The sequence below is a fragment of the Gossypium arboreum genome, chromosome 10, assembly GCF_025698485.1.
Source record: "Gossypium arboreum isolate Shixiya-1 chromosome 10, ASM2569848v2, whole genome shotgun sequence".
NCBI lineage: Eukaryota > Viridiplantae > Streptophyta > Magnoliopsida > Malvales > Malvaceae > Gossypium > Gossypium arboreum.
The window spans coordinates 8,136,450-8,147,321 of record NC_069079.1 but is presented as its reverse complement, the minus strand read 5'-3'; the positions used below and the strand labels follow the sequence as shown (position 1 = coordinate 8,147,321).

The following is a 10,872-nucleotide window of genomic DNA, read 5'->3' as shown; positions in this document are numbered from 1 at the left end:
GATTCATTAACATTTCTCATTCAACTAACATACTAATACATTAAAAAATTTTGAATCATCATAGTAAATCATTCTATGTTCAAAACAAACCATGTTTAACTGCTAAAAGACTTACCTCGGATATCGACGGACGTTACAAGTCGGTTATTCGACTATTTTTTATTTTTCTCAGATCCAAGTCCGATTTCCTTTGTTCTTGATCTATATAATTTCAAATTAACCTCATTTAAATACAATTTCATTCAATTTAATCTAACAACACATAAATGGGAAAATTACTATTTTACCCTGATATTTTATACTTTTACAAACTACTCCTAAATGCACAAAACACAAAATACTCAAAATCTCACAACATTATAGTTAGGCCGAATCTTCAACATACTCATACTAGTCTATATATTTCATTTATTTCACATTATAATCCCTCAAATTATTGTTTTTTCAATTTAGTCCTATTAACTCAAAATCATCAAAAACTTCAATACAAAATTTGTTAATCTAAAACATATTTTTGATATTTCATCATCGAACATCACAAAACACAAATATTCATCAATGAAATAACAAAAAATATTCACCAAATTCAAAAATTCAAGCATGGGTTGGGTAGTACTCGCAGCAATGATCTCAAAAACGTAAAAATTATCAAAAACCAACAAAGGAACGAACTTTGAATTTAGCTTGCAAAATGGCTGAACCCTAGTTTTTTTTCTTTTTCTTTCTTATTTATGGTTTCGGTGGATGTTGATATATGAACATAACTTAATATATTTTTATGTTATATGTTATATAATAACTTAACATTATTTTACCTTTTTAACCTTAATTTTAAACATTTTATTTTCACTTATAATTGTCCATTACCGTCCACCCATTTTAATAATGGCCTATTTACAACTTAAAGTCTCCCACTCAATAAGCCAACATCAATTTGACCCTTATACTTAAAACCATCAAATTTTGAAGTTACGGGATTAAGTCCTTTTATTTAATCGGACTCTTAAACGACAAAATTAAATCACGAAAATTTCACAGATATAAATTTACACAAAATAAACACAAAAAAATGATTTTAAAATATTTTTATGACTCGAATTCGTGGTCTCAAAACCACTGTTCCGATTAGGGTCTAAATTGGGCTGTTACAAAACCAATCAGTAACAACCCAACTTTTGTCAATGTGCAAAAATGCGATTTCTATAACACCCCATACTCGATCCGATCACCGGGTCCAAGCTATAAGGTGTCGCATTTGATTCTAGAGCAACTACAAACAAATCAAAATCTAAATAATAATATTAAACATTCAAATATAAGTAAAACATGTATATACAACAATAAGTAATCAATTTTGAGATTTATACAAGCGTACAAAAGCTCTATTGCTAACCTGAGGTCTAATTAGGACTAAACTGTAACATTTTCAAAATTACAGATTGATGTCGCAACATCAAGGGTTCCTTTTCATGACACAACATATTAACTTGACCTCATTGCAACAACCCATACTCGACGTCACGTTATGGTATTGTAGCCTGATCTCGTCACGATGAAAATTGTTCGACGTCATGATGTGACATACTATTTCAAATGGTTAGGTTTTAGCACCTTTTTGCAACCACCTAAAACATCCCAAAAACATTTGCACTTATAGTCTCAGCCAAAATGCAATTTCAGACCTACATTTCTAACATGTTTCACCATTTATAGGACTATTTATAATTGATAGGTATTAAATTTTTACATTTGACAACTTTGCAACTTCAAACATTACCAAAAGGAAATATACTATGGAGTATGCACATAAGTGATTCAACTTCTCATATAAAGCTACAAATCGCCAATTTCATCTATACAATTCAACCATTGGCAATTTCTAACTCGTCAAACTAAGTCCTAATATGACTTGAACATGTATTGTACAAAACTGAATCGACCTAGGTACATGTCATACTTAAAACAAAACAAAATTACACAAACTTTGCTGAGTTAGGGATCGCTTGCTGGATGTTGAATATACTACTCAAACTCTTGGAAATCAACTATACCTACACATGAAGAAGTAAATCGTACGTTGATCAAAAATGCTCAGTGGTAATTCCATGACTTAAAATAAAATAATATAAGCATTATTAAATTGTCACAAGGTATATAATATCAATGACTATTCAAAACATGTTCTATGATGCCAAATAATTCTATTAACACTGTCACATTTGAACATACTATAACAATAGTAAAATCAATTCAAGTCACTTATCAACAACCTATATTTAAACCAATTCCAATTTCAATACATTCAATTCCATTCTCATTTAACACCAACATATCGTTTAACCCACCATTTAATCGTTTCTTGGAGTCTATCAACTCATTCGTATTCGTTCAACCCTCGGGGCTCATTTTCAACTGATACATATAGTAGTTTACATATCTTATCTATCTTAACACATATATATAAGCACAATATACCAATTCATCAATATTCCATAACTTCTATACTACTTTTGTCATCCCGAGTTGCCCGACAACGATGACTTTTGTTATCAAGACTCATTATACCATCTTGGATGGCCCGACAATGATGGTTCAAACTTTTCAATAAATTACCATCACGGACAACCTAACAACGATGGCTTTCACTATTCTTACATTTTACCATATCGGGTGGCTCGACAATGATGGTTATCACAATTTACCTATCCTACCATCCAGGGTGACCCAACAATAATGCACTCAATATCTAAATATTCTACCATCCTGAATAGCTTAAAAGCGATGGTTCTCACTATATACACATTCTACTATCCCAGATGGCCTGGAAGCAATGGTTTTCTATCTAGGGCATGCCAGCTTATTTAACGGTATTCGAGTCCGTTAATAAGGTAACATTGAATCATTAAACATCATAACCACATATCGTAATTTAATCTCATTACTAATTCATCATTTCATCACATCATATAATATATTTCAACACAAATTCATACCAAATAACACATATCAATTAAATCACACCATTTTCTATTCTATTCAATTTTGTCATTGTCTCAAAAATTCAATCTCAATCATAATAATTCAGTTCAAATAGCCATTGATAACTCACCTCAATGTTATATCATGCAAAACATCTTAAATATGTAGTAATTAAATTGATCTCAAATTATAGAAATACAAACCAAGGTCCCGCATCATTCATCGACAACTCTTGCTTTTGCTTTCCCTCTCGATGGCTTAGTGTCGACGTTAGCTAATTGTTTAGTCGCATGTTAGAAACCTTTGAATTTTTTATTATTTTCTTTCTTATGGTGGATGGTCATGAACTTGAAGATGATGAGAAGTTTTCTCTTTCTTTCAACCATGTTATGTATATATAGAATAATTAAGATTTAATTATGCTAAGCCTAATTATACTTAATTAAGTTAATAATCATGCTTAATGAATTTAACATCATCATCCACTAACCCCTATTTGAAAATGATTTATTTACCATTTTGGACCTTTGGCTAATTTCTATTTTCATCTGCAAGTCTTTTGTCAATTAAAAATCTATATGGTTAAACTTTATAATTTAGTCCCTAGACCATAATTAATCACTATTTTAGCTAAATTGATTAACCAAATTTCAATTCATCAATATTATAACAATTTAAATATCCCTATTTAATATTTAAAAATCTGATTTATGGAAATGAGGTCTCGAAACCATAATTTTTGAGACTACTAAAAATCAGGTTGTTATAGTTTTGGAACCTCATTTTCGTAAATCGAGAATGTAAGAATGAATAATAAAGATTACAAGAGTTATTATAAGAATATATTAAAGATTGGTTAAGTAATTTAACCAAGAAAATTGTTAATTAAACTTTAGGGACTAAATTGTAAAAGTTTAATTTCTCTTGAGTAATTATCCAAAGGAGTAAAATGGTTATTTAACCATTGTTTAATATATGTCATTGAAAGATGATGGTGTCAATTTTCATCCACTTAGTTTAATTTATAATTAATTATATATATAAATATTTTAATAAAATGAATTAATTATGATTAACAAGTTAATCAATTTTTGCTCTCAGTAAAAATACTAAGAAGTTGAAAAAGATGAGAGAATCATCAATTTCATTTGTTCTTGTCGTCCAACCAAGAAGAAAAGAAGAAAATAATAAAAATAAACATTTGGTTTCAATCTCAATTTCGGTTCAAATTAGCAAAGGTAACCAAACTATTTTCATCAATTTTTTATAGGTTCTTGATCATGGAAGCTTGATTTAGCTAACTCATGTATTAATTTCTTCCATTTTTATATGCTTAACAAGTTTCCATTAGAGAGAAATTGATGAATTAGGCTTGAAATTCAAAAGATTATTAGATAGTGAACTTAGATTATGTCAAAGACTAAGTTAGAAATTAAGTTAAGTTTGTTAGATAACTTTGTAACATTAGAGACTAAATTAAAAACTATCATTAAATTATGCTGAGTAGAAAGTATAGGGTCCATAATGAAAGAATATGAAAGCAAATTTAATTCGATGTTAGGTATGAAAAAAATGAGTATCTCAGATATAGAGACTAAATTGAATAAAATGTAAAATATGTTAGCTATGTATTTTAATGTGATTAGGATGTGAATTGACATTGTTTTATAATTGAATTATTGAATGTAGCTAAAGACGATGTCGGGTCGTCGCGAGAAAAGGGAAAGGCTAGACTCGTAGATGAGTGACGAAAACTGTAGTTTGTACTTTTATGATTCAAGTTCAATACATATACATATATGTGATTATTGCAAATCTACCTATTGAAGTAAGCATATTATTGTTTCCTGACTCGGTTTATAAATGATGATATCGAATGTTGAGAATTGGACTAAATTGAATATAGTAGAAATGAGCATGATAGAAATTGATAAATGTTATATGATGTGAATTGATGATAAAATGGTATGAAACTATGATATGTGAACATGTAAAGATATGTAATTGGAACATTAGTTACCCTATTTACTGATCGGGCAAAGTTAAATATAGTTGACATGCCATAGGATTAGATTGTATACGAATTTATACTTCAGTTATATACCAGTGATGCAGTATGTGTCAATATGATATGATAGTGCTGAGCGCAAATTAATTCAGTTATATGTTGATGATGCACTATGTGCTAGTATAATTTTGATAGATATGAGTACATATTACTTCAGACTTTTCAATGATGCACTGAGGTGTCAGATTAGTGTGTTGGATGATCCGTGTATCTGTCTTGAGTCTGAGTCTGGTTAATAAAGATTATAAAGCATGAACTTGATGAATGATATTTGAACTAAATTATGATATGAAATGGTACAATATTTATATATATATGAAATGCATCAAATGACAACATGTGATAGATCATGAGGACCAGTTTACATGAGCCCTGAGGGCTAGTATGGTAAATACATGAATCAATAGATTTGAGAAACAATGAGAAAATGAAATCAACAGGTAATATGAAATAAAATGGAAATGGATGTGTTATGTGGTTATAATACATTGCTTGAAATGTGTATACAAACTTGGTTAAATGAGTTAGTGCATAAACTTGATTCTTAAGACCTGAATGGTTGAATTAGATCATGTTTTGTTGTATACTTTACATGATAGTATTGTTATTTTATTATCTTAAATCATGAAAGTATCACTGAATTGTATCGCTCAACATAAAGTTTGTTTATTCTGTGCGCAAGTCTCAGCAAATCTTGAAGTCTCGAAAAATAAAATAGTATCTAGATCGCAACTCTCGACTTATCAAAATTGTATATTCTCATTATGTTATTTAAAGTAGCATGTACCTAAAATTGTAATGATTTTTCAGCAACCGGTATAAAGTAATTGAATGGGGACTAGTTCATCCTGATTTTTAATATTCACCAAGTCACTTCCCGCTTTCCTTTTCATATTAGTAAGTTTCTTTCTACAAAATTAAAGTAAGTAAAGTGAAATGGGGACGGTGCACATTGCACAGCAAAATAAGAAAAAGCTTAATACATTTGTATTAATCACAATTTGGCAGATTAAAATAAGATAATCTATTTTAAACATTTATTACTATTTTTTAAAACCTAGCCGGCATAATTTTTTTTTAATATATATACACACACCTATATGAATACTGTATTGTTCGAAAGTTGGGAATATGAAAGAAAAAACCAAGATTGAGAGTTAAATTGCCATTAAGAAACATGTAAGATAATAGCATTTAAATGTTCATTCAGGAAATTGGAGTCCCCGCAAGTTTTGAAACTGCTACCTGCCTCCACAAATGACTCAACAAAGAAGAATTTGCTTGGGACTTTTATTATTAATTTTGTTGGGGCAAGGGAGGTGAGGATATGCAAGTTTTGATTTCCTTTTTTATTAAAGAATTTAGATTATGTTTGGGATTATATTTGAATTGTGTTTGTATTATATAATTGGGTTATTTTGATTTTATTTAGATTTTTTATTATATATATTTACTTTGAATAAGTATATTGAATTAGATTTATATGGTTTATACTAATAGTTAAAAACTGTCACTATATATTTATAGTATAATAGGAATTTCATATATTCAACAATATTTACCAACATTACTTATCGTTGGTATAAATATTAGAAAATCAATTATAGTGGATAGTACTTATATTGACATCTACTACTTTAGCAGTGCTTAAACTATTGGTATAGAATTTTAGACCTATTTCAACAGTTACGTTGGTCTATATTGACGTTACTCTATCAATGGTTATCTTTTTGTCTGAATAGCCTTTTTATTGTCAGAAAAGGGTTCTAGATCTATACTGACATTTTTTGGTTTTTAGAGACAACTTTCAGGCTGTCACTATTTGGCAATTTGTTTGAAGTGAGGGTTCATGAGCTGACCGACCTAGCCTTCTTTGGGCTAAGCTTGGGTCAAGCTTGGGTCTATATTTTTCAACCTCAGGCTAGCTCGACTAGTTTTACTATTTATAAATAATAAAAATTTAAAATATTTATATATTTTATAATTGAATTTCTTGTTCTAATTCATCTCATTTTGTCTACTTTTAGATATGGGTAAACTACAATACTAGTCACTAAACTATAGGTAAGTTTTCGTTCTGGTCACTTAACTAAAAACAATTACAATTTGGCCATTAAACTATTCAAAAGTTTTCATCTAAGTCACTGGGCTATTAAATTTGATGTTATATGGCTTTTTTTGTTCACACTGGCTACACCAATTGAAAACTCTCTTTTTCATTCTCTTCTACAGTTTAGTTTTTTTCATGAAACAACTTTAGACATCATGAATTTACTAACCAAAATTCAAATAGTTTTTTTTCTTCGATCTCTGACCTAACCTTCAGATCAACTTAGATTTAAGATATGTTCTTCTACTTATCAATGAGAACTGGTCCATTGTGTTGATAGTCAAATAGTAGCTTAGAGCCCGTTGGTAGATTTTTTTTTTTAAATTAACAACCAAATGGCTTAGATAAAAACTTCTGAATAGTTCAGTAACTTAAATAAAAACTTTCGAATAGTTCAATTACCAAGCTATAACTTTTTTTTAGTTAAGTGATCAAAACAAAAACTTATAGTGTAGTTACTAATTGTGTAATTTACCCTTAAGTATTAAAATATAAAAATAATAATATTTAAATAATTTGTAATTTGGAACAAATATTCATTTTAGAGGGAAAGTTATTTTACTAAGGGTCCGTTTGTTTGGAAGTAAAACATTTTCTGGAAAAAATTTTCAGCCTTTTCCGTTGTTTGTTTAGTTGAAAATATTTTGGGAAAATCAATTACAAAACACGGGAAAAAAACAGCTTAATTTTGGAAAATGTCTTATCGTTTCTAATTCGGTAAGACATTTTCAGGAAAATTAGAAGCCAACACCGATTTTCCCCTTCCCCTTCCCCCATCCTTGACACCTGATTTTCTGCTTGCCGTCAGCCAACACCGATTCTCAACACCAGACACCGGCGTTCATCAAAGCTTTTCCCCATCTTTGCCTTTCGTTGTCAAAATCTGCACTGGCGTTCATCTTCCTCCCTCGAAGGTAAGGACGAAAAAAATTGATATAGGGAAAGGGTATTGTCTTTTTTGATGATTAACTTTGGTTTGTCTTTTCTGATGAACCCATTTTTCTTCATTACAGATTCAATCACAGTGCTTATTGTTACTTCTTTTGGGTTAAAGTGAAGCAGCATTGGTTATGATTTCTGGTTTTTGTTATCTAAGATAGAATGATTTTTGGAAATGACTAAGGATTTTGGGTATAATAGAGAAGAAGGATAACTAGGAAAAACAATACAACATTCAACTTTATGGTACCTGGTCTAGATTGTGAATACATATCATTATTCACCTATTCAGCTATGGGATTATGAATATGGAATTGATTCACCTATTAAACTGGATATTCAGTACAGTTAGGATCTTTGTTCTTAATTTCTTTTTATCCTTCTGTAATTTTCTGCTTTTTAAGTTCACATAGCTTTTTGTTTAACAGGCTGCTGAAAAGAATCAAAGTACTAAACCAACCAGCATCGTTTGTGCTTATTGGAAAGGAAATGGTAATGAAAATTTTGGGTAATTACATTTTTTGTCTGGTCTTTTTTTTTTTACTGAAATTAGGTCTCTTGTTTCATATAACTATAGATTTTGTTGATAATCATTTTTCTTTTGATATCTACTAATACCGACTAAACTGTTAGAATTTAAGTCTATGCCTAAACTGTTAGAATTTAAGGTTGTGCTAATAATATTGTGTATGGCAATATGGCATCGTAAACATCAATCTAGAAGGATGGATTGAACTCTCAATTATAAGAGTGTTTAGTAATGATTCTAATTTCTTTATATAATATATATATGAAGAGTAAGGAAATCTAAGCATCTAGCATGTCATTTTATATGTAGCTTATGGTGCTTGTATTTATTCGATGCCGTGTAAGGATCTTAGATTGGTTAAATATAGATATAATTAGGTGTTGCATAGTTCTTAGATTCATTACATGGGGCTGCAGAGCTGTATGGTTTCCTTTTGATGGAAGGGACAGAATGAACAACAATTTCATTTCTTCTCAAGTATGGAAGAAGTGTTTCTCTCTCAATTCACTCTTCCACTTGACCCAACTTAAAAAAAAAAATTTCTTCCTATTGATTAACTTATATTCTTCTACATTATGAGCCTATGTTTAATTATCAGGTGTGAATACTTTGTCTTCTCTAACTTCTTTTAACTTTTTGGATAATTATTCCGGACAACTTCCTTTATTAACAAATGTTCAAGTCAACATTTAGGCTCTTAAAGTTTTTCAATGTTCAACTCAAAAGTTCATTGTTTGAGTTCTATTATTCTAAAACGACCAATAAAAAAATAATATCTAGTTTCTTTATCTAACTACAAGGTGCAAAACAATGTTCTCAATGTAAAGGAACTAGGGTTAATTCAGTCGATCACTTCAATGGGCAATTTAAAGCTGGTGGGCTGTGTTGGCTTTGCAGGTATCGTTTTCCCTTACCTACCTTGATAATGATAAGGAGCAGTAATATCATCTGTGTCATTTCTGGATATGATCACATTCAAAGTTTGTTATTTATTATGTTGTCTGCATTCATCAAGGATTGGAAATTCAATTTCCTTTTTGAATTGGTATTGAGAACAAGATAGAATACTGATGTTGAATTTTGTTCTAAAAAAATAGAATTTTTATCTATGAACAATTCAACTGAGCACAATTCATAGTACTATTATCTGAAATTTGTGTTTAGTGCATACCAGATTCTTGAAATGTCTTTTTTCTTTCACTAGCAGATTCTTTATATCTCTAAGAGAATGACTTTAGTACTTTACCTTTTCTATTGGCAAAACAAAGTAATTGATAATTGATACCTAGTATTAGGACTTATGGGCTGTTGCATCTGTCATTTCCAGTTGTAGAAACTAGCACATTCTTGGATCCAAAGAAAGTACTAAAGTCATTCAAGGATATAGGCAATGGTGATGCACTAAAAGGAATATGCACTACTTTGCATTGTTAGTAAGCAAGGTACAGGATGTTGTTGAACTTTGGCCTGCAATGCAATAGACACCAGCAGCAAACCAGCATGCAGACCAGCATCCAAGCTGAACCAGAGAAGCAACAACATTTTGTTTATTTTGTTCATTTGTAACTTGATTTAGTTCCTTTGTAATTTATACTTAAAGTTAGTAGGAGTAGTTTTTTATTTATGTTTAATGTTATAGCTGGTATGTCAGCTACATTTTGTGTGTAATTTTAGCTAAGCTTTAGTCATGTATTAGTGGGAGCAGTTATACATTAGGTAACTGTCATATTTTATTGTAACATAAATTCTTCTAAGTCAATGAAAAATATCTAATTTTTGGAGATAAATTCAGTTTTCTTCTTGTTCAAACTATTTTGCATTCGTTTTTCTTTTTCTCCTTTAGTTTTCTGCTAAAAAAACCAACACATGTAATCCAGACTGAAAATATTTTCTGAAAATCTAAAGGATTACATGAAAATATCTTTGTAACACAGCTTTTCCGGAAAATATTTTCAGGAAATCTACCAAACAACAAAAAATATTTTACATAGATTCATCCAAACACCAGAAAAGTAAATCATTTCCAGAAAAGTAAATCATTTTCTGGAAAACATTTTACTGACAAACAAATGGAGCCTAAACTATTTATGATTCACATTCAATGAAGAAAATTACTAAAAGCACTTAATTTTTATTTTAATTTAAAGGTTCAATTTTTGCATGCACTTGCAAGTCAATTTAGGAATATTAATCCATCCGCTTGCAAGGCATTTTTATTTATTTTTAAGTGCAACTTATATAGGTAGT

The 10,872-nt window shown here is 29.7% G+C and overlaps 1 long non-coding RNA gene across 2 annotated transcripts; it reads left to right on the top strand.

The window, feature by feature from the left end:
• Positions 1 to 7,711: 7,711 nt before the first annotated feature.
• LOC108482174 (uncharacterized) lies at positions 7,712 to 10,412 on the top strand. Of its 2 annotated transcripts, none has more exons than XR_001870843.2 (5): positions 7,712 to 8,071; positions 8,171 to 8,443; positions 8,525 to 8,588; positions 9,426 to 9,522; positions 9,953 to 10,412. It is a non-coding gene; the product is annotated as an uncharacterized LOC108482174 (long non-coding RNA). The 2 variants fall into 2 exon arrangements; XR_008272452.1 differs by having other exon boundaries at positions 7,714 to 8,071; positions 8,171 to 8,342.
• Positions 10,413 to 10,872: the final 460 nt, after the last annotated feature.